The sequence below is a fragment of the Saccopteryx bilineata genome, chromosome 5 (genome assembly GCF_036850765.1).
Source record: "Saccopteryx bilineata isolate mSacBil1 chromosome 5, mSacBil1_pri_phased_curated, whole genome shotgun sequence".
Taxonomy (NCBI): domain Eukaryota; kingdom Metazoa; phylum Chordata; class Mammalia; order Chiroptera; family Emballonuridae; genus Saccopteryx; species Saccopteryx bilineata.
In genome coordinates, this window is record NC_089494.1 from 39,679,823 (window position 1) to 39,704,921 (window position 25,099).

General features: G+C 38.2%; 1 protein-coding gene across 6 annotated transcripts in view; it reads right to left on the reverse strand.

The window, feature by feature from the left end:
• HECW2 (HECT, C2 and WW domain containing E3 ubiquitin protein ligase 2) overlaps nucleotides 1-25,099 on the reverse strand; it is a 438,960-nt gene that overhangs the window by 283,742 nt on the left and 130,119 nt on the right. The window contains exon 1 of one of the 6 annotated variants that reach the window (XM_066232563.1): nucleotides 11,255-11,349. The exons of the other annotated variants lie outside the window; for them this stretch is intronic. The gene's annotated coding sequence lies outside the window, so the exon portion shown is untranslated. Of the gene's footprint in view, nucleotides 1-11,254; nucleotides 11,350-25,099 lie in introns of those variants that run through there. 6 annotated transcript variants of the gene reach the window in all.

Consider the following 25,099-nt stretch of genomic DNA (forward strand, 5'->3'; position numbering starts at 1 on the left):
CATCAGCTGGCACCTGAGATGAAGAAATCCAGCACCAAATTCTCAACCAAGGACCCCACTCCAGTAGACTTCCACTGTGTCCACTGCTAAGAGAATGTATTCAGTCATTAATTGGTGTTTATCGCACATAATTATAACCCAATGCTTAGCTTATTTAGCAAGAGTGATTCTAAAATGATGAAGATCAGAAAACTCTCTCCTATATAACCTGCAAGTAGATGTTCCATGGCTTCATTGGACAGAAAGCCTGGGGAGACTGAAGCTGCCCCTCACTTCCCCTTCCTATGGAAAACAGCAAAATATGCCATTTTCCCTCCAGGATGCTACCCTTTAAAAAAAAAAAAAAAAAAAAAAGCCTCTTTTCCCTGCAATTTTATCAAATGATAACTTTATAATCCACCACATAAAAATAGCCTGCCTGTACATTTGGAATAGAGATGTGCACATATTTCTATCTGATACAGCACATTAGTTAGTGGAAAGTAACAGAAGCTGCTCCGAGAAACTGAAACAGAAAGGGACTTAACTAGAAAGGTACGGGCAGCTCCTGAAGTAAAGAGAAGAAAAAGAATGAGTCAAAGACGCTCTCAGGTTACAGTAGCCCCCAGGATCAGTCCGCGACTTCTCTTCTCTCCCCACCCTGTTGCTCAGGACTGAGTCCTGGGAGAAACAGCCCCGCGGCCCTATGGGGAAGAGGAAAAGACATCTAGTCCAGAGTGTCTGCCAGAACTGCAGGCAGCGGAGGGCAGTGACTCCTCACAAAGAAGAGAGCTGTTCCCAGAAGAGGAGAAAGTGAATCTGGACAAAAATAAAAGAAAAACAATAACAAAGTATCAGCATCCAAATGACACACCTTTAAACATACAGTGAGAGAAAGATATATTAATAGGCTAGCCAGTGTGGGAAGGGCAAAGGCAGCATTTTCACTCATTTATCTCCATAGCTGAGGCCAGACTGTCACGAATCCCTTACTGGAATGATAGTCATTGGCACAGACAACAATTTTTCTTTTTTCAACACTGATCTATACTTTTTAAATGCTATTAAATTAAGAAGAGCAAAACTTCATCTAAAGAATGATTTTTAAACGCCATTTCAGATTAGGAAAATAGAAACCAAAACTTCATATATTTTCAAAACCTTTTTGAAATGCCAATCTACCATATTTTCCCATGTATAAGATGCTCCCATGTATATAAGACACACCTTAATTTTGGGACCCAAAATTTGAAAAAAATGTATTATATAAAGTTATTGAACCCAAGTTTTATTCATCATCAAATTCATACAACTCATCACTGTCAAAACTCCCATCCATTAGCTTGTCCTCATCTGTGTCTGATGATGAATCACTGTCTTCAACAATGAGCACAAAAACAAGTATGAAAAAGCAGGAAATGCAAGTAAAAAGATCTACAACCACTGCATAAGACCCAGTTTTTAGAACCCAATTTTTTTTTTAAAAAGGTGCGTCATACACATAGGGGAATATGGTATACTTCAGTAAGCATGAATGATGTTTCATGCTCTATTTTAAAAAAAGAAAAACTCTTTGTTTTTATATCAAGTACTGTGGGTGGTTTGCTTGTCTATTCACACATATTGACGATTTATGTGTGGGAACTGGAATGAATTCACTTTAGAGTAAGTAGTCCCTTCTGAAAGATATTAAACTTTTATTCCCTGTATACCCTTAGAGGAAACAATGTATTTTTTTTTTGCCTGGAACACATCCCAAAACATTATCTTCAGTCAAAGCTGCAGATAATTTCCAATTGTTGGAAAAAGTAGTTTAGATATTTAAGAATTCTGCATTCCTCTGTGTTGGTTGAAGCACAGTTGTGTGGAAAAGTCTTCCTTGCAAAGAAAAACCATGTAACATAAACTCCTGTTACTGATTGTCAAAAGCTGCTAGAAAAGATAATCAACTGTATTTAAATACAATAGTTTATTACATAAAGTACCAGAGGCTGTAACTATATAAACACTAGTAATTGTAGCATGTACTCTATAAGTGGCAGGACACATTTTTTTCTTTTTTGACAGACACAGAGAAAAGTGTCAGAGAGAGAGACAGGGACAAACAAGAAGGGAGAAAGATGTTAGAAGCATCAGTTCTTCGCTGCAGTTCCTCAGTTGCTCTTGATTGCTTTCTCATATGTGCCTTGACCAGGGGGCTACAGCAGCATGAGTGACACCTTGCTCAAGTCAGTGACCTTGGGCTTCAAGCCAGCAACCTTTGGGCTCAAGTCAGTGACCATGGAGTCATATCTATGATCCTACACTCAAGCCAGTGACTTCTCGCTTAAGCCGGATGAGCCTGCGCTCAAGCTGGATGAGCCTGCGCTCAACCCAGTGACCTCGAGGTTTTGAACCTGAATCCTCCCGAGTCCCAGTCCGATGCTCTATCCACTGCGCCACCGCGTGGTCGGGTAGGACATGTTTGTTTAAACCTTCATGCTTCTCTCCATTCCTACTGCCACAACAGCACTAAGCCAAATTCAAGTCATGTATCTGGACCATTACTTCTCAGCAGGCCTCTCTGGTCTTTGTATTTCCCCCCAGACAATCCATCTACTTCCTCTCAGTAGCACTTTTTTAACAAGGCATCCGGTCAACTAAATAACATAATTAAAGGACCATGATGAAAATGAACAAAGGGGCAAGGGTGGGACCAAGTTTAAGAAGGGTAAGAAGGGCAGGCCTCTCACATGCAATGACATTTAAGCTAATTAAACTGAGGCCTGAAGTCAGCAGGCCATTGTAAAGTCCAGGTCAGGTGAGGTGAGAATGGCATGGATTTGAATAGTGGCTCTAGGGGTCAGCATGGAGAGCAGAGGATGGATTTTTTGAGTGGATTTCTTTATACTTCCTTAAATAAACCTAAAGACCCATACAAACTTTCCCACAAGCTTATCTACTCTGCTACCCATGAAAATGCTTAGCACACCCACTGTCCACACCATTCTCTCCACCTTCAAGGTCTAAGGACTACTCTCCTCTTGAAGAACACCCAACCAGAGGCAACATTCTTACTACTGAATTTCAGTGGCCTTTTTTATATCATTCATATCACCTGTACTTCACAATGCCCCATCATCTAATTATGAAGATGGATGTCTTCTCTTGCTAAAGTACAAACTCTTTGAGGACAATTACTAATTCTCTTACATGTTATATCCTCCAAAAACTAGTAAGTGATTAGCAACTATTTTTCTTTTTTTCTTTCTTTTTTTTTTTTTTTTTTGAGAGAGAGACAGTGAGAGGGACAGATAAGGACAGGCAGTCAGGAAGGGAGAGATGAGAAGCATCAATTCTTTGTTGTAGCACCTTAATTGTTCATTGGTTGCTCTCATATATGTGTCTTGACCAGGGGGCTACAGAAGAGCAAGTGACCCCTTGCTCAAGCCAGCAACCCTGGGCTCAAGCCAGCGACCTTGGGCTTCAAGCCAGTGACCTTTGGGCTCAAGCCAGCAATCACAGGGCATGTCCATGATTCCACACTCAAGCCAGTGACCCTGCACTCAAGCTGGTGAGTCTGTGCTCAAGCCGGATGAACCCGTGCTCAAGCTGGTGAGCCTGGGGTTTTGAAACTGAGTCCTCTAGGCATAGTCCAACGCTCTATCCACTGCACCACCACCTAGTCAGACTAGCAACTATTTTTCAAATGAATGGATAGTTAACTGCTACTAATGAGAAAAGAAGAAGGTAGAAAAAAAATGAAATCAATAGTATGAATACATGTTGACTTTTTTTTAGACTTAGCTAGCCATCTAAACTATTTATTCATTGAGTCAAATGTCTAGTTGTGATGAAAAGTATAAGATAAAGTCCTTGCTACAGTATAGGAAGAAAGAAAAATCAACCTCCATGAAAGAAACTGAGAACAATTAATTGCCTTCTATACTATAGGTGTACGTGTAAAAGTCAGTAAGAGCTCACTATAGAAAGTGATCAGCAGGGGCTACAGTGTTTAAGAAAAACCTAATGAGAAAAATGGAGGTGGACCTTGAAAAATATGAAAAGGTCATGGAAATATGGCATTAATTCTAGGCCAAAGAAACAATCCAATTAAAAAGTAAAGAAAGCTAGGAATTTGCTTTCACTGACCTCACTGTGATCCACTGTGAGGATTATCCACTATCATCTGTCCCCTGGATAAATAATTGCTTTCCCTGCTTCTATCCTTGATTTCTTGCTGTCTATTCTCAACATAGTAACCAGAGTGATTCCCTTCAAATGTCAATCAGATCATTTCTCTCTACCCAAAACCCTCCAATGGCTACCACTTCACTCAGACTAAAAGACAAATCCTCACATTGGTCTACAAGGTCCCACATAATCTGGCCTCTAGTACTCTGACCTCATCTACCACTACCACCAACCATGCTCATGCTACCCTAGTCTCACTGCTATACTAGCCATACCAACCTCAGGGCCTTTGCATCTGCTACTTCCTCTGTTATAAAAGATCTCTTCAATATCCACATGGCTTACTTCGTTATTCCTTCACATTTTTACCAAATGCAGCACTCTGAGTAGTACCTTCCCTGACTACCCCATGTAACATTTCAACTACCCCAACACTGCCTATCACCTTTCCCTGTTTTATTTTTCCTCTATAGAACTTTTTACATTCTAACATACAGTATCTCTCTAGTGTCTAGTTTTTCTCTCCCCTTGAATACGTGTTTCATGAAGAGTCAGAAATGATGACTGATGTTCACCTCCAGGTTGGCAACCATATTTAGATGATTTTCTTGGCAGAGTATCTAGAACAATGTCCATTCAATTCAATGATCAATTATAGTTTTTAAAATTACAAGTGACTTGCCACAGAGTAAGCTTTCTAACAAGTCATTTCACTGGTACAATGCAATGGTTGTAGGCAGAAGTTGCAAACATACAGTCAAATTTCATAGTCTGAGATTACCAGCTGATGCTTACCTCTAGTACAGAGGTCAACAAAAGTTGCATTAGAACAGAAAAAGGGATAAGAGATGAAATCAAACAATAAGAAATAATCATATTAGAGAGGGAGACCCATATAAGTCATAACACAGAGTTCTAAACATACCTGATTTTTCATACAAATAATAGTTCTCAATGCCTACTATGTGTGAGGCACTGTTCTAGACCCAGGGTAGAACAAATGAAACAGACTCCATTCTCAAAGAACTTACAGTCTTAAAAGTAGAAAAACTATAAATAAATCACCCAATTACAGAGATTCTCAGTAGAGAACCCCCTGGAAGAACCAAAAAATTAAATGAATGTCAATATGCAAAATGTGGGTAAGGAAACTTCTTTCAGTATCATGATCCTACTTATTGATGATACCATGTTTAATCTCAATTCAAGTATTAGGATAAAAAAATGTTTGAAGCCCTGGCCATGTAGCTAAGTTGCTTAGGGCATCTTCCTGATACGCCAAGGTTGTGAGTTCAATCCCCCATCAAGGCACATACAAGAATCAACAAATGAAGGCACAAATAACTGGAACAACAAGTTGATGTTTCTCTCTCTCTCTCTCTCTCTCTCTCTCTCTTTCCTTTCCTCACTCTAAAATCAATAAATTAAAAAAAAAATTAATGTTTACAAGCTTTCCCAAAAGGACTACCTACATTTTCACAACACTGTAGTTTTCAAATATTTTTGACCAAGAAGAGATCCTTTTTAACTAGGTATTCATTATCTAGTTCCACTCTGTTAAGGTGCTGAAGAAGAAAGAAAAAAAAGTGTTGCAACAAAATGAACTGAAGATTTTTAAATTAGTCCCTATTCAACCGTTTCCCCCATACAATGACAGAGTTGATCCCTGCCAGTCACATCTCTGTGTGTTAGTAACTCACTGAAATTCAGACATTCCAACAATAAAATGATCACAAAGAGAAAATGCATGAATAAAAAAAATGAAAAGAATTCATAAAAGTCAATAAAAGAGGTTTTAAAAAACTACTTGAGTCACATGAAAGCCACTGATTACTAAGGGTCTGGCAAAGTCAGAGGAATGGACAACAGAGGGAGAAGAAAATTAAGAGCAATGTGAATGCCACGGGATGACAGAGAGGCCATGGAAGGTTGACAGAGCCCCGGAAGAGTTTCTGTAATATGACTCTCATGATTGTGCTTAGAAAGACAAATATCACCTACTGCTATCATATAATTTTCTTGAAAAAATTACCCCCCCAACTCTCTAAAAATTTCAACATGTCATTTGTTCTTTCTTCTTTCTAATAATTAAGCCATATTTGTGATTATAATCCAAATTTTATTGTAAGATAAACTGATTCTCATAATTTGAACTTTTGTTTGCCAAGATCAAACCCTTTCCCTCCAAATTTACTCTGAAATTTGGTTTCCCAGTGTCAGGGGATTGACTTTAATAGACCTGGTTTTCTGGTATCTGCCCCCACCCTCACCACCACGTTATCGCTACAGCTACCCAATGCTGGAGTGCTCATTCTAGATCTGATTCCAGATGAGGGCACCAAGCTAGTGAGTGACACAGGGTGACACGGCTAAGATCCACACTTAGGCCATTAAAGCCTGCTTCTCTCCCCCATGCCTTCTATAACAAAGCCACATCATGTGGTACCTTGGCTTACCCACAAAATTGGGGGAAAAGATGAAAGCATCTCTTTATAGGGTTTGAAGTCAGTGCCTTAAATGCAGGTGCCAAGCAGCCTCCCACTGACAAAGCAGAGCCCCTGGCTGACTGAATTGCCTTGCATTCTCCCCATTTTCTCATTTCTATTTTTTTCAAGCAAGAGAGAAAGAGAGACAGAGATAGGAAGAGAGGGAGATGAGAAGCATCAACTTCTGGTTGAGTCCCTTTAGTTGTTCATTGGTTGCTTCTCATACGTGCCTTGACTGGGGGTTCAAGCCGAGCCTGTGACTCCTTGCTCAAGCCAGTGGACATGATTCCATACTCAAGCTGTGATCCTGCACTCAAGCTGATGACCCCATGCTCAAGCCCAATGAGCCTGCACTCAAGCCGGTGACCTTGGGTTTTCGAACCTGCGACCTCAGTGTACCAGGTGGACATTCTATCCACTGTGCCACCACTGATCAGCCTCATTCCCATTTTTGGTCTACCTGCTCTCAGCTTTGTAGACATACAGAGTCATCATTTACTTATTTGTTATGAGCCACAGATTTATGATAAGTCAACTTTACAAGCCCATAATGTTGACAAGCAGCAGGAAGTTCCCTCTTTCAAGACAGTCTCCACGGACTCTGACAACTGTCCTGAGCAGGCAGAATAAAGAGCCCAAAAGAGGGGCTTTGCTGATGGGAGCTCTTCCAGAGTAAGACTCAACAAAAATGACATCGTTTTTGCCTTTCTCTTCTCATCCGCTCATTTTTAAAGGATAATGACTATGCATTTAAAACACTCCCTGAGCAAGCCCATGAACGTTTGTACTCGGAAACCCCGCAGTAAGCCAAGAAGTGAGGTTCTGCCTCCTATGTCAACGCTGAGGCAGGTTTCCATGGCATTTGAGTACGTGTTAAAAGGAAGACAGTGATGGCTTCTTACCCTAAAGAACAGGGAAGAAGGAAGGGGTGGTGGTGCCCAGTCTGGGAACCCTACTTGTCTAAAGCAGTGGTCCCCAACCTTCTTTTGGGCCACGGATCAGTTTAATGTCAGAAAATATTTTCATGGACCGGCCTTTAGAGTGGGACGGATAAATGCACAAAATAAAATTATGCGACTGGCGTAAAAACTGTGATCTTTTTAAATATAATTGTCGAACTTACAAGACAAGCATCAAGAGTGAGTCTTAGACGGATGTAACAGAGGGAATCTGGTCAATTTTTAAAAAAATAAAACATCGTTCAGACTTAAATATAAATAAAATGGAAATAATGTAAGTTATTTATTCTTTCTCTGCGGACCGATACCAAATGGCCCACGGACCGGTCTGCGGCCCGGAGGTTGGGGACCACTGGTCTAAAGTACTACTTCCCTTCACCCAAATGCAACGATACATACAACTAGTGCTCAGGTACCTAATGGCTTCCCAGCTGACCTCAGAACCATACGTTATAATTCTTACGCAAAGCAGTTTGGACTCCTCCAGCTCTTTCCCTCCCCCTATTTTTTCCAGGTGTCTAGTGCAGTAGCAGAGACACAACTACTGAAAGGGGAACACGTGAGAACACAAGGATGAAACAAGGTTTGAGGTCCGTAAAATGATTTTTGAGAATAGATCATTCTTACAAAATAATGATAGACTATTTTCATTACATTATATATCAGTTAAAGTTATATGACTATAAGTAGAATTGTCAATTTCTAAAAATGAAAAAATTTTATTTGTTGTAATGAGTTAAATTATTCTAACTTATTAAATTTAAAGAAATTGGATTCCTGCTCTCAAATTCAATATTCTCTAAGAAAAAGCATTTTAATTAATAGATTAAAATCTATTCAAATATATAAAGCCATTCATTTTATAAATTGAGTTAATTTTTTTTTCAAATGCTACATTATCAAATTTAGAAAAGAACTATGGCTTTAAATAACAGTTTCAAAAAATTAAAATGCAAGTAAATTATAACGTAATTAGGGAAAATCTCAAAAAAACTATGCACTTATCCATTATCCCATTAATCTATTTCTTTAAAAGAAAGATCCCAGTGTAAACCAAAAACCCACTGTTTGCCATAGTAAGCCCTTCTGTCCTGATACATGAGTAACTAGGGAAAAAATGAAATCTGAATCATACGTTTAAGTATTTCTCTCCTCCCTCCTCCTGGGAGAGAAAAGTGTTCCCCTGCCTGCCTGCCTGCCTGCCTTCTGGAGGTCTGAGGACCTGGGGGGTCAGCCAGGCTGAGAACCAGAGAGAGGGTTATAGACGGCTCCAGGCTCAGGCCAGTGTTCCAGAGATAAAGCCCAGTCCTGGGATCTCCTGACATTCTTTCTCTTTTTAGTTAAGCAAGTTAAGTTGAGTTTCCATCAGACTTAGGGAACCCTACATAATACCCTATATACATCCCACTGTTTAGTATACATACCAAGATGACAGGAGAAGCTGGGAGGCAAAAACTGAAAAATCTAAAAACTATGAATTGACCTACAAGACATGCTCAACCAGAGAGGGGCCTGGGGATAAGGATAAGACCGTGGGAGGGCCGGGGGTGCGGAGACATAGATCAGAGAGTACAAACTCCTAGCTATAAGATGAACAAGTTCTGGGATCTAATTTGCATTGTGGTTAAAAATACTGTGTAGTAGGCCTGACCTGTGGTGGCCCAGTGGATAAAGCGTCAACCTGGAAATGCTGAGGTCTCCGGTTCAAAACCCTGGGCTTACCTGGTCAAGGCACATATGGGAGTTGATGCTTCCTGCTCCTCCCCCCTTCTCTCTCTCTCTCTCTCTCTCCTCTCTATAATGAATAAATAAAAATCTTAAAAAAATACTGTAGTATACACTTAAAAGTCGATAAGAGTAGATCTTATATGTTCTCACCACAAAACAGAAATAATAATTATGTGATGTGACAGAGGTGTTAGCTAACATTATGGTGGCAATCATTTTGTGATATACAAGTGTGTTAAATTATCACATTGCACACCTTACATTTATACAATGTTATATGTCAATTATACAAAGATAGGCAAAAGTAGGTTTACAGTTGTTCTAATGGAAAATAATACTATAATAATGATACAAAAATAAACCTTGTGTTTCACATACTCACAACTCTAAACCCACTTTTGCCCCACCCTATATTACAAAACAGCTGCACGTGAGGTGGGATGGGGGGAGAGACCAAAAGAAAAAAACTGGGCATCAGGTATGAAGACCATTATTTTCTGGGAGATTGGATTTGGAAAGAGCAACTACCAGAAACATGACAACCAAGAGAGCCAGTTAAACTACTACTTTCCAGACCCAAACCCCAATCTACTGATCCTTACCCACCCATGGGGCAGGGGTGGGGGTTACTGGAAGAGGGCCAGACACCAGATTTTTAACAGATTCCCCAGCTGATGTTGATAAATGCTGAAATCTGAGAAGGCTAACATAACAAAAATCACCCCTTGATACCTATACAGCCCCAAGTTAGAACAAATAACTTAGTATCTTCTGAAGTATATTCAAGTTTATTGACTAATTTTAAAAGAACCAAAAGTTCTTTGAGACTTGAGTCATTGTAAAATACTTTCAATTCTCTTTCCCATAAAATTTAAAGTGACAACTCTTTAAACTTTATAAAAATGTAAAATAGCACAAGATTTTATCCATCTCCATCTTTATTCAACAACAACAACAAAAAGATGTCCATGGCCTGTTGCACTGACATTCAACAAACTAAAAGAAGTCGAGGAAAGCAAGGGGAAGCACGCCAGTCAGCGCAGCTTAAATACTAGAACAGGTCCTTCATTTGTCTTGGAACCTCTTAGCATCCCAACCAAAGAGTTACAAAATCACAGGCTTAGTCCACACATCCACAAAATAAACACAAATGGTTTCCTGGTGATGAGTCCTGAGAGAATATTCTCCTGTTACTCTTTGCCATGTATGAAGTATAACCCCCATTCTCATATCTACATCAAGTATAACAGTATTGTGGTGTTACAATTTTCATGACATCTCATTGGCTTAATACACATAGCACCAAAGCAGGCACATTCCCACCTAGTTCTATCAATATAATGGTTTACAATGTGCTGTCCACTACAAAAGCCACCAGCTACATGCAGGTATTCAGCAACTGAAATGCGGCCAGTCCAAATTGAGATATGCTATGAGGATATAATACACACCAGGTTTTAAAGAATTTCTACAAAAAAGAAAACCATCCCAATAAGTTTTCTATTGATTACACATTAAAATAATAGTTTTAAATATATTGGGTTAAGTAAGATAGATTATTAAAATTAATCTCACCTGTTCTTTTTATCTTTTTCAGTGAGTTATTAAAAAATTAACATTTGGCTCACATTATGTATTATATCTATTAGAACAGTGCTGGTCCAGCAGCTATGTTCTGGCTTAATTCAAGGGTAAAATTTAGACTTAAATTTTAGAGCTTAAAGCAATGGCCAGACTTCATGTTTTTAAAGCAATTCTTGGTGAATTTTTTTTTTTTTTTAAAAAACAACTTTCTCATAAGAATTTGACAACAGAACATTCAAGATACTGTCCATTACCAGAAATCTGACCTTGAATATATGACACAAGTTACTAAGGGCAAAGCCACTGGGAAGGGTCCCTCCTTTTATGAACATGAAGGAAACTGACCAGTACATATGCTGTCACAAAGGGCCACTCTTATCCTGCATGGAGGTTGATGGAGAGATCGTATCCGGGCAAGATCTTCCTCAGCAACAATTCTAGGCCTTGTCTGTGTATGGCCAAATGAGTGACTGACCTCAAAGCTCTCAGGAAAAAGCATGGGCCCAATAAACACAGCCTGATATACTATATTTCTGAGCAGTGCTTATCAGTGGGTCACTGTCCAATGAGATTATCCTATGATTTCAGCAAATCAATTTCAGGGCTGGGAAGATAAAAACAGCTAAGACTAAGCCCCATCCACAAGGACTAATGAGAATCCATGATGAAACTGTGGCCTCTGATGAAAACTAGCTTATTTTCCTGCTAAACCTGCTTTTACTGGTAAGAAGTTCTGTCCTCAGTAACATGTTTAGGGAACTGTTACTCATTCTGCCTACAAAAACCATGTCAGCAAATTAATCCACAGACACAAGAGAGGAGGGTTAGGCTCCACTTCTCTTTAAGAAAACAGACTTTTATGATTAACAGAACCTAATCACTAAGAGTTTGGGGATAAGAAAAGTAAGAAAGTAGTCATGACTCTTTTTTTATATCATAAGTTTAAGGTTTCTGACTGGATTGACTAGAAGTCAGTCAGACAATTATTTAGTCCTAAAGAAGACTTTGAAAAAAATGTAGCCAACTAAATTAGTTTTAAGTACATGTACTCAGAATCTAAGTAAAAAATAAACACTCCAGGCCCTGGCCAGTTCACTCAGCGGTAGAGCACTGGCCTAGAGTGTGGATGTCCTGGGTTTGATTCCCCATCAGGGCATAGAGGAGAAGCGACCGTCTGTTTCTCCACCCCTCACCTTTCACTTTCTCTCTTCACTGACTCTCTCCCTCTCTCCCTCTTTCTCCTTCTTCCCTTACCGCAGCCATGGCTCAATTGGTTTGAGTGCATCAGCCTTGAGTGCTGAGGTTGCAAACATGGCCCCAGATGGCCAGAGCATCGGCCCTAGACTGGGAGTTGCCAGTTAGATCCCAGTCAGGGAGCATGCAGGAATCTATCTCCCCTCCTCTCACTTGGGGAAAAAGAATAGAAACAAAAAAATAAATAAACACTCTCAAAGAGCTTCAATACCAGCCAAGTCCAAAGCTAGGGTGTAGTGTGCAATAAAGCACAAACTTTGAAAGGTTTTACATCAAACAATAATTTAGGAAGAAAAGAGCATTCTAATTAGGGTCTGCATATATGATCGGGAAAGAAAATTTTGGCTGTTTAACAGAGGATTCCTGATTATTAATGGCACTTGTTGATTTTAAATGCAGTTTTAAAATATCATCTGCTTAAATTTTCAGTGATAGCTTATATTTAGTTACTTTAATAGAGTTCTATCTTTATATAAATTATGTTATGGAAAAAATTCATATTCAAATCAGGAAGCTCAAGCCACCTAGGATGGGCTGTCTGAGTATATCCAAAAGTTCATTAGCCCCACCTAATGACAACACACCCAGATGTCTGCAGCAGTTTGGGTGTAGCCAGTGGTTCTCAAACTTTCTGAAGTCGGGGCGTATTTAAAATCCTACAGATATTGTAGGCACACTATATACAGATTTCTGAGAAATATGTTATAATAATTAGGTCAAATATTAAAGAAAAAGTATAAAGTCCAAGCATGCTTTTATCGTAATTAAATGAAATAAATACAATAAAATTAAATTTATTCTGACATTAAAAAACATTTTTATGTTACATTTTTTGAGTTATGCTTTTTAGAATTCATAAAAAAGAGGGATTAAAAAATTTATCTTTATATATATATATATATATATATATAGAGAGAGAGAGAGAGAGAGAGAGAGATACATTCTTAGTAAGATTTAGTAAATTCAGCGGGTCCCGGTGCAAATGTGTTAAGGTTTTTCATTCTTGTGTTTACGAGAAACATGAGCCTGATGTGTCCTAGCAATTTCTTCAATGTTTGGACATATATTTGAAAGGCAAACTCTCATTTCCTCGTCAATACATTGAAGAATTCCTCTCTTTACTCTTAATTGTATTGAGTGCAGAAAACTCCCACCATATATACCATCTTAACGTTACACTAAACAAAGGATAGAAGAAACTTGCCTCCAGTCTTTCCGAGGAACATGGGGGATAGTGTAAACAATCCAGCACCACAGCTTAACAGCCTTTTGCAACCTAATCAGGCAAGTGAGGTGGGGGGTTGGGCAGACTGTCAGCTTACAACCAATTCCCCACACCTCTGTCCCCCAAAAATCTAAACTCAAAAAATCCTGTTGGTTTTTTGGTCCCCAACAGGCACATATTTCTCTGAAATACCATAAGGCACACCTGGAAATCTTCTAGGGTGCACTAGTGTGCCCTGGAGCACACTTTGAGAACCACTGGTGTAGGCAATTAAAACTTAGAAAGTTGGAACTTCAAGAACAAAACTGACATGGAGCTTCATGAAAAGCTCCATATAAAAAGTCTGCCTTGCATTAGAAAGCGTGAAACCAAGGTAAAACTTGCCAACCTAATCTTAACACAAAAATATAAGTGTTAAGGGAAGAAGAAAAATAAGTACTTTTAGAGCTTTTTCCAACTATAAAAACAACACATGCCCACTATAAAATTTCAAAAAAGATAAGATAAAAAATAGATATACATAATGCCACCACCCAGAGATGCCAGCCCACTGCTTTTGGCCTATAAATACATGCATAGCTATTTAGATGTACAGATGAGATATTCCACAGAGCACAAACTGTTTTGTAACCTGCTCTTTATCACTTAAGACGTAACACTGACATTCATGTTAATAAACATAGTCATCTTTTTAAATAGTTGTGTGACATTCCATTTATGATGTACCATAATTTAGTTAAGCAACTCCCTCAGAATGGTCACTTAGATTATTGCTATTAACCATATTGTAAACACATTCATTATTGCATTTGCTCGATTACTTCCTTAGAAGTGAAATAGCTGGATCGGACAGTGTTGAAAAGTGTCATCACAATGCCTTTTAGAAACGCGGTACAATAAACATTCCTCATACCTTCAGTGCAAAGGAAATGGCTCTTTCCTTCCAGATACCTTCACCAACACTGAATGTTACCAACCTTTGGAGGCAGTTTAATGGGTAAGAGAATGGGTTGTAGAACTAGGATTCTGTAGCTGGATTCAAACCTGTCATGGACTCGCTCTATAACCATTATTAGTAACTTACTCAACATTTCTGCAGATTTCTATAAAGCAGAAATTACTTTAGACCTACTTCACAGGGTTATTTTTAATGATTAAAAGAGTTAGTATACTACTTGATACACAATAAGTATTCAATAAATATTTGCTCTTATTTAATCAGATAGTGCCCATTTGAAAGGTAAAAACAAATCTCATTTTTTAAAATTTGCATTTATTTGATTCTTACTGTGATTATACATAAGCTATTTAATTTTTTACAAATATTTTCATTTCCTTTGCCTGTATTTTTAAGTAGTCAATCATTTCATTTACAAATAATGGTGATTTTTCTATCTTGCTCATTTTGGGGGGGGGGGAGAATAATTATATTGGTTAGAATTTCTAAAACAAAGTCAAATAATATTATTGGTGATAAATACCCTTATCTCATTCATGACTTTAAAGTAATAAAAACATTTTTTTAAGTATTTGAAAAATTAAAATTATAAAATGTGATGACATACACAATTTTTCTATACATTTTTCTTACAAAGTATTCTGGGAATACAAATTCTGTATTGTTTCTAAAATTCTGGCATTCTTTGGGGAAAACATCTTCAATATTTTAAATTAAAATAAACTTTATTAACTAAACTTGCATATACCTTGAAGACCACACTAATATTTAACACTAGAAATATAAAATAAAAATTGTTATATTACTCAAATTAATTTGTGAGTTAGCAGAAGAAACTCAAAAGACAATAATGACCTAAAATTAATTAAAGAAATATAGCATAACAGAAAAATTTTAAACTACCATTTGCAACCAAATATATCAAGCCCTTTAATTTTACACAGCTGCATTTTAATTTAGTATTTTTGACTCTATGTTTTTCATCCTACAACAGCATATAAATTTCAAAAGAAAGATGCCATTTTTTAGAATTCACACTCCCATACTGCCACACTCTGAAAAAGAGCCTTATTTCTAGATATAAAGCCTTTAGTACAAAGTAAGCCCCTACTTGCTAATCCTCAGAATGAAGAATACTCTAATCATAGAACAGGTTAGCGTCTTTTGTTCCAAGTTAAATAATAGAAAGGACACTGTACTAAAACTAAATCACATTCTGGAGGATCCTGCCCAAGTCTTCACAAAATGCATAAGCCTTCTTGCTAATTGCCTGAGATTGATATACCTAGAAGCAAAATTATAAAGCAGAAAAAGAAATTATAAAGCAGAATAATAACATATGTACTAAGGACTTAAAACATGTCAGGTCTTACACTATGAATTTGTACAATAGACATGATCTTCCATCACCAATTTATCTTACCCCCAACAAGAAAACCATTGCCTCCTTGCTGGCTGCACATTGCCTTTGCCCCACACAGTCTCCCCAAAGCACCCTTTAAACAGACTGCAAATGGTTCTTTGGGAGTCATGACTGACCAACTGTCCTCTGAAGAAGATGGGGTACATCTCCCAGCCACGGGCACTGCAGGCATCATTTGCATTTTGACTGGTGGGAGATTGATTACTGGAAATCATGACAATCAGCAAATAAAAGTAATCTTACCCAAGAGTGCAGGGCAATGTAAAATGACACTTAAGTGTGACCAGTTCAGCCTTCCTATTTACACTCCAGGGACACTTTCCTTGAATAAGAGTAAGCATGGTTAAGAAGCTCTGGATTTAGTCTTCTACAGAATGTAAAACAAGGGAAGTTTATTAGGCAAAACACACTGATTTAATAAAACTAACCCACAGAGCAGTTATAGTGCTTTTCAACAAAAGATGCTTTAAATTTAAACAACCTAGTTTTCCTTATTCTGCAATACACAACATGTACGGACTATTCATTTGAAAGAGCCAAAAGATTCCTAAATAGTAAGTTTACCAGTTCATATGCAACTATTCCCAGTATTCACATTCCTTCAAAGAAGCTCCAAGCAGAGAGGAGATGCCCAAATAAAGCCTAAGAAATAGAAATCATGGGAAAAGCATCAGTAGAGCCTAATGAGTAGGTACACCATGGAATCAAGTAATGAAATTCTAAATGTTGAGCTGCTGATACATTTGGTAAGACACTAGATACATCAATCAGCTCTGATTTCATAAAGCTTTGATCTTGTCAAGTTCTAAGTGTTTACTATTGCTTCATTTCAACACAGAATTTTAAAGAATAAAAGGGATGTCAAAGAGAATCTAGTCTAATTCTTTCGTTTTTGAATAACAACACTGCCTGTGTGCTGTATGATTGCTGTTTCAAGGTCATACTGTTTGTAATTAATAGACCTGGAATTATGAGCCAGATTTCATATTTATGTGCCTCATACTGACACCTGTCAACTATGTTTCGCATGAAGTCATCTTGCAGAGCTGTTCAATATATTTGCAGGTGAAAGATCTTTTGAAAGGCTTTCTTTTTAAGTTTTACACTTTTAAAGAAGGTGTGAATTTCTCAAATACGTATCCATAGAATAATACTTTCTACAACCTGGGCCAGCAAATCTAGAAATAATATTAAACTGATTATCCCAGCCTATTCACAGTATTGTCCTAGTCCAGACATCTATTAACTATGACCTTATCTAAGTCACTAAACCATACCAGTCTTCAATTTTCTCACCTATAAAAACAAAAGAGTAGGACTATATAACTTCTAAGACATCTCCCAGCTCTACAGATTTATAAGTCTGTGATTCATTACAACTCAGAATAATCATGTTTCCTACTTTGGTTTTCCTTTCCCTCAAAAAAAAAAAAACACCAAAAAACAACCAACATTTTAAAAATTAATTTTGAAGAGGGGGGGATAGAAACACCTATTTATTGTTCCACTTATTTATGCATTCATTGGTTGATGCTTATATGTGCCCTGACCAGGAACTGAACACGGGACCTTGGTGTACTGGGGCGGTGCTCTAATCAACTGAGCTACTCAGCTAGGGAGGGCCTTTACAGTCAACTTTTTAAGATACACTACTACCACAAAACTGGAAAAGGATAAGCAGAGAAGCAGTCTATACTTGGGAAATATGTCAAAATATTATATTTGATCCAAAGAATCAAAAGAGACAGTACCCACAATTCTTTAGCACCATGCTCTAGTATACTAGGAACTGTTCCCCCTACTATGCCCTCTACCAGTTTTATTATTTTTTTCCTGAGGCATCCAACTCTGACAGTGAAAAATTTTATAAGGCTGAGAGTATTTGGCTTTAACTGTAACACCCCACTCCACCCCCAATATATGAAAACCTGTTGCTTGGTAGTGCTAGGTCCTGAATGAAGAAAATGATACAAGGCTCTAAAGAGCGCTGGAGGAAAAACTAGGAAATCAAATAATGAAGATAATAAAAATGTAAACACACTGTACATGTCAATGTAAACTGAACTAATAAACACCTGTCCAGAAGACTAAGTACCAGGTGTTCATTACACATTTATTTTATGTCGGAGACCATGTCAGACACTGCAGAATATACAGAAAAAGGAAAAGACTCAGTTCGTGTTCTCTAGAAACTTACAGTCCAGCGGGGAGACATTAAAAAACAACAAACAGCATAGAACTACAAAAATCAAATGTTAAATTCTGCATATAAGTAATAGAGGAATTATTGTTAATTGGCAAAGACATGCAAAATAAATTGGTCTAAATAAAAGAATAGAATTAGGGAAACCAGACTATTTTTGTAGACTCTGGATTCTATTCAACCCACTATATTCTTCTTCCGAGCAAATCCTATTATATGATTCCAGACAGCAATGACATTTCTGGATCCATTAGTACTGCTTTCCAGATGGCCAATTACTGGCTATGCTTCAATCATATCTTAGCTAAATAGAACCTTAAAAAAATATAATTACTACTTCCCAGAAATATAACCAAAACAGGTTCCTATTTTTTTATTAATAGGTCTTTTTTTTAAGGCCATTTATTTATAAAGCAGTTTTGAATTTTTAATAAATGATAAATTTTTACCTTTTACCCCTAACCACCACCATCAAAAAAAGAAAAAGAAATGACCTTTCATCACACTTAACAATTCTGAGTATTACTGGACATAAATCTGGTCAAAACTGTTCCCTTCATTTAACATTACAAATGTATCCTCTAATGCAGGGGTCCCCAAACTTTTTACACAGGAGGCCAGTTCACTGTCCCTCAGACCGTTGGAGGGCCGGACTATAAAAAAAACTATGAACAAATCCCTGTGCACAATGCACATATCTTATTTTAAAGTAAAAAAACAAAACGGGAACAAATACAATATTTAAAATAAAGAACAAGTAAATTTAAATCAACAAACTGACCCGTATTTCAATGGGAACTATGCTCCTCTCACTGACCACCAATGAAAGAGGTGCCCCTTCCGGAAGTGCGGCGGGGGCCGGATAAATGGCCTCAGGGGGCCGCATGTGGCCCGCGGGCCGTAGTTTGGGGACCCCTGCTCTAATGAGACCCAGTGGCGAAAAAGTGGAAAGACTAGAAAATAAAAGGGAAAGCCTCAAGGTTGTGGCCTAAGCAGATGAAGCAAGTGGGTCAAGGCACCAGAAAGAGGACAGCAGCTCTCACCTGGACATTGCCCCCTGTTCCAGGAAGACTTCCAATCAAGAGAGGAATAAATCCTGACTCATATTAACAGTGAAAGAAACCGCAAAATTCCCCAGTGGCACTAATGCCAGGGCTTCTGAGTCCTAGTAGAAATTTAACTCAGAAGTTCTGTAGTTGCTACTAGCAATTAGTCACAGGTAAATGTAACAACCCAATACTGTCTTCCCTAGTGATCATGTCACCAATGATAGCACCAATAGCCTTAAGGGTGTCAAAAGGGTGTCTTACTTCTTTCATGAGATTAGAACAAAAGAGGTAGTAATTATGGTAACAGGAGCTTGTTCTATCAATTGTAATTGTTAGCATGGGTTACTGAGCTTGAGATAAATTCTCTTGGCCCTGGCCAATGGTTCAGTGGATAGAGCATCAGCCCAACATATTGACGTTCCAGGTTCAATTCTCAGTCAGGGCACACAGGAGAAGTGACCACCTGCTTCTTTCCTCCTCCCTCTCCCTCTTCTTTACCCCTTCTCTCCCTCTTCTCTGCCCACAGCCCATGGCTGGATTGGTTTGAGCGTGGCCCCTGGTATTGAAAATAGCTTGGCTGGTCAGAGCTCATCAGTCTCAGGTGCTAAAAATAGCTCAATTGATTTGAGCATCAGCCCCAGATGGGGGTTGCTGGGTGGATCCTGGGTTGGGGTGCATGCGGAAGCCTCTCACCCTAATAAATAAATTAAAAAAGATGAGTTCTCTTTAAAAGAGAGAGACAGAGACAGAGACAGAGAGAGAGAGAAATATCTTAGTGCCTGGAATGTCTGGGAATGAACTGAAACAAATCCAAAGTAGATTTGTCATGCAAGTCAGTGCATACCACCACCACCACCACCACCACTCAACCCTGCAAGAGAAAAAAATTTTAAATTTTTTATTGTAACTGAAAAGTGGAATTTTAATAGAAATGAAAATTCAAAACTGTGGGGCTGGGCTTCTTTAGATACTAATATAGCTTGCCATCAGTTTCATTACGATTATAATAGTAATAATTGCAGAGCAATGGCTGATATCATTGTTTAAAACTTCTTTATATAATATCCTATTTTATATCGTAAAGTGCGACCCTTTCCCAAGTGATTTAACTTAACCACCTGTTCTCTTTGTTATTTGATTTCTATTAGACAAAATGATGTTTGCCACAGTCCTCCTCCCCGAGACTTTCTACATTTCCCGTTGGCCTCAACCAGGCAGTCGTGCCTGTTCAGGGCCTCTCTGCCCCTTAAAATCTATAGCAGCATAGCCTGACCTGTGGTGGCACAGTGGATAAAGCGTTGACCTGGAAATTCTGAGGTCACCGGTTCGAAACCCTGGGCTTGCCTGGTCAAGGCACATATGGGAGTTGATGCTTCCAGCTCCTCCCCCATTTCTATCTCTCTGTCTCTCCTCTCTCTCTCTCTCTGTCTCTCCCTCTCCACTCAAAAAAAAAAAAAATCTATAGCAGCATAAATAAATAAATAAATAAATAAATAAAATCTATAGCAGCAACTGAACCAATCAACAACATTCATTATCTGAGCTTCATTTTGACCCAAGAAATAAAATAAAACTGCACTGGAAGTTTCCTAGGAAGAATCTGAGAGTGAGTACTACTTTAAGGTACTTCCCCATCCTCCACCTATGAAAAATGTAAGCTTTTTAAGTTGGTTTTTTTTTTTTTTGAAAGCTCTTTTACCAATACGTCTGAAGAGGGATATATTAAAATTGCCTGCCTCTTTTGGGGCCCTTGTCATCTCTATTGCTTCCAATTTCATTTCGGATCTTTCAATAGTTCAATGAAGAAAATGAACCTAAAAAAGCAAGTGATGCCACTTTATCACCAGCTGTTACTGCCTCATCATAACCCTCATTTTAGGGCCTTTAAATATCCCCCCAGAATCCCTGTCTGAAAAACTGCATACATTATATAAGAGGGAAAAAATATAGTGTAGATTCAGGGCCAACGAGTATTGCTGGAATTAGAATCACAGACTAAGTATCATCAGTGTTTTTGTTGTGTTTTGTTTTGTTGTTTTACTAATCATGAAGGTTCTGCCAGAATTAAAGCAGCCCCCATTTCCTTTTGAGATAGCAAATGACGGATTTTCAATAACTAAGCTCAGATATTCAGTTCTTTTTCCATTACAAAACTATCAAGAAAGGGAAACCATCAAAGGAAAACCTGAAGTGCCATTCCCAGGATTTTATTACAAACAAGAGGCAAAGACGCCGCTGTAGTTATCTCAATCGCTATGTTTATACCTGTATGAATTCAGGGAGGGCAAAAGGTCAGTCCCTTGACAATTTTTTATGCACATGTTAGGGAAGAGGATGATAAACCCCAAACAGGATAAAAGTACATGTCCGTAAGACAACTGCTTAAAGAAGAGGAGAACATTTGCCTATAACCCTAACTTCCTCCTGGAGCGGTGGTTCTGTCTAAACCTCAGTGGAGGATGAAGGACCCAAAGCATAACTTGAATAGAAAGTATTTTGTTTCTTACTAACAAATTAAAATATTTGGCAGGAATTTTTTTAAGCATATGGATTGAAATATTTTGGGAAATGCTAAGAGGCTGATTTTCCTATTGCTTTTTAGAATTTCAAGTTATAAAATAAGATTTTGGCTAATCTAGTCTTCTTCCAAATTCAGCTGTTTATTTAAGGCAACAGGCTTTAACTTTCTTACAGAGATGGTCTCTGAAGCAATAGTTAGCTTTCATTAGGAATTCAAATTAAAATATTTTTTAAATGATGGATTCAGTGACTTTAGTTTTCCAAATAAAGAGTAAAAAATAACCATGTGCCCAGGACAATATGGACCCAATCGATATTATCCATTAATTTTTAGAATGCTCTTATAGTCACCATTTTTTCTACTGGTTTTATACCTAGTTTACTCTAGGGAACCTGCCACATCTTTTACTTTGTTCATTATAAAGGTTAGTACACTTTCTCTACAAATACCTACATTTATATTAAACTTAAATGAATTCATGTTCCTGGAACATGTTTGCTAAGCGTGCCAGGCAAATCCTTGACCATTATGGTTGACCACTGATCCTGACATTGAATAACAATGATGCTTTCCAACTTCTTGTTTTATATTACTTGAGCCTTGCGTAATTCCACTGGATATACAAAGGAATTACTCCTCTTTCTTCAATTCTCCTTCAAGTATTGAATATCTGCTATGCACATAGTTCTTCAAAGAATTGCTTTCACGGACTGCCTAAATAAACAGCTATAAATCTTTGCTCAAATTCAACCCTATAACTTCTTATTTATTTATTTATTTTAGAGAAGGGAGAGAGAGAGTGTGTGTGTGAGAGAGAGAGAGGAAGGGGGGAGGAGCAGGAAGCATCAACTCCCATATGTGCCTTGACCAAACAAGTGCAAGGTTTTGAACCAGCAACCTCAGCATTCCAGGTCGATGCTTTATCCACTGCGCCACCACAGGTCAGGGCAATCCTATAATTTCTTAATTCCTTAGAAATATTTCCACCAGTTAATACTACTGTTCTTAGTATTAACCTCTTAGTACTAATCTCTGTAGACTTTAGAGTCAAACTGTTTGGGATGGGATGGGGCAATGGTGGGATTCAGCTGTTTTGCACTGGTTCAGCAGAATCGATACCTAATTTTTTGTTGAGTTCAGTGAACCAGTTGTTAAAATGGTACTTGTAATCAGGGTTTTCTCTAAAGTGGGCACCTGGGCAGCCACCCAGTGTGGAAACCACAAATTGACAGTCCTTTTTTTTTAATGTTCATCTGCACAACAGCGTATTCTAAGCACCCGTAGTAATGTTCAGTTTGTCCATAGGTGAAAAAAAAATTGCAAGTGAGGATGCCAATCAAGAAGCAATATGGAAATATCTTAAATAACAGTTTTATTGTTTTCTGTCAGTTATTATTTAATATTTTTTCATTATTATTTTAAAACTTTCTTATAACTAGTTTTGTGTACCTCTTTTACTGTTCTTAAGTATTAAATGCATGAAATAATAAACTACCTTTCAGTTTATCATTTCTATACTTAAAATGGTCATTGGGGCAGAGAACTGGTTGTTAAATTATTTGAATCCCACCACTGGCCCCACCCACCCAGCTTTGATGTATTTGACCAGTTCCTCTTTCAGACTTTGGGTAGAAATGAGGAGCTGTCCAGATCCTAAATCTCTTCACCTCTTGTGCTGGAACTCTTTCAGTGGCACATATGTGGGGGAGAGATAGAAGAGAAGAAGGGAGATAAGGGGGAAAAGGATAAATGAGTCTTACAAAACGAAAAACTCTAAGGGTGGATTTCTCATATTTCATATCTTCAGATACACCTGAATCCAGGAGACAGCATCAGAACTTGATCTCTTTTTCTCCACCTCTATCTACTTTTTTTTAATGTATGAGCTATGAATGCACTAATCTGCATTCCCATCAATAGTGCACAAGAGGGTTCCCTTTTCTCCCCATCCTCACCAACACTTATTGCTTGTTGATTTATTGAGGATAGCCATTCCGACAGGTGTGAGGTGATATCTCATTGTGTTTTAATTTGCATTTCTCTGATGATTAGTTACATTGAGCATCTTTTCATATGTATATTGGACACCTGTATGTCCTCTTTGGAGAAGTGTCTAGTCAGGTCCTCTGCCCATTTCTTAATTGGATTGTTTGTTTTTGGTGTTGAGATCTTTGGAATCTTTGTAAATTTTAGTTATACATTCTCCTATTCATGGGTTGTCTTTTCATTTTGTTTATGGTTTCCTTTGCTGTCCAAAACCTTTATAATTTAATGTAGTCCCATTTGCTTATTTTTTTCTTTTGTTTCCCTTGTCTAAGGCGATATATGGGAATAAATGCTGCTATGAGAAATGCTCAAGATTTTGCTGCCTATGTTTTCTTGCAGGATTTTTATGGCTTTGAGGCCAACATTTAAATCTTTAATACATTTTGAGTTAATTCTTATACATGGTGCATGAAGATGTCCTAGTTTCATTTTTTGCACTTATCTGTCCAATTTTCCCAGCACCATTTATTAAATAAGAGTATCTTTATCCCATTAAATGTTTTGCCTCTTATGTAAAATATTAATTGACCATAATGGTGTGGGTTTATTTCTGGGCTCTTTTTTTTTTTTTTTTTTTTTTTTTGCATTCTTCCGAAGCTAGAAACGGGGAGGCAGTCAGACAGACTCCCGCATGCGCCCGAACGGGATCCACCCGGCACGCCCACCAGGGGGCGATGCTCTGCCCATCCGGGGCATCGCTCTGTCGAGACTAGAGCCACTCTAGCGCCTGGGGCAGAGGCCAAGGAGACATCCCCAGGGCCCAGGCCATCTTTGCTCCAATGGAGCCTCGCTGCAAGAGGGGAAGAGAGAGACATAGAGGAAGGAGAGGGGGAGGGGTGGAGAAGCAGATGGGCGCCTCTCCTGTGTGCCCTGGCCGGGAATCGAACCCGGGACTTCCACACGCCAGGCCAACGCTCTACCATGGAGCCAACCGGCCAGGGCCAAGGGCTCTTAATAATAATCTTATCTGTTTTTATTTCAGTATCTTGCTGTTTGTTTGTTTGATTTTTAATTTATTCATTTTAGAGAGAGGGGAGAAAGAGAGAAAGAGAAGGCAGGAAGCATCAACTCCCATATGTGCCTTGACCAGGACTTCGAACCTGTGACCTCAGCATTCAAGGTCAACACTTTATCTACTACGCCACCACAGGTCAGGCCTCTTGCTGTTTTAATACGGCCTTCAAGTATAGTTTGATATCAGGTAACGTGATTCCTCCAACATTGCTCTTCTTTCTTAAGATTGCTGTGGCTATCCAGGGTCTTATGTGGTTCCATACAAATTTTTGGAATATTTGTTCTAGTTCTGTAAAATATGCCATTGGTATTTTGATAGGAATTGTGTTAAATCTATAGATTGCTTTGGGTAGTAGGGACATTTTACTGTAGTTAACTCTTTCTATCCATAAACATGGTATATGCTTCCACATATTTGAATTTTCTTTTTCTTTCTTTCTTTGGTGTTTTATAATTTTCTGAAAACAGGTCTTTTATATACTTGGTTAAAGTTACTC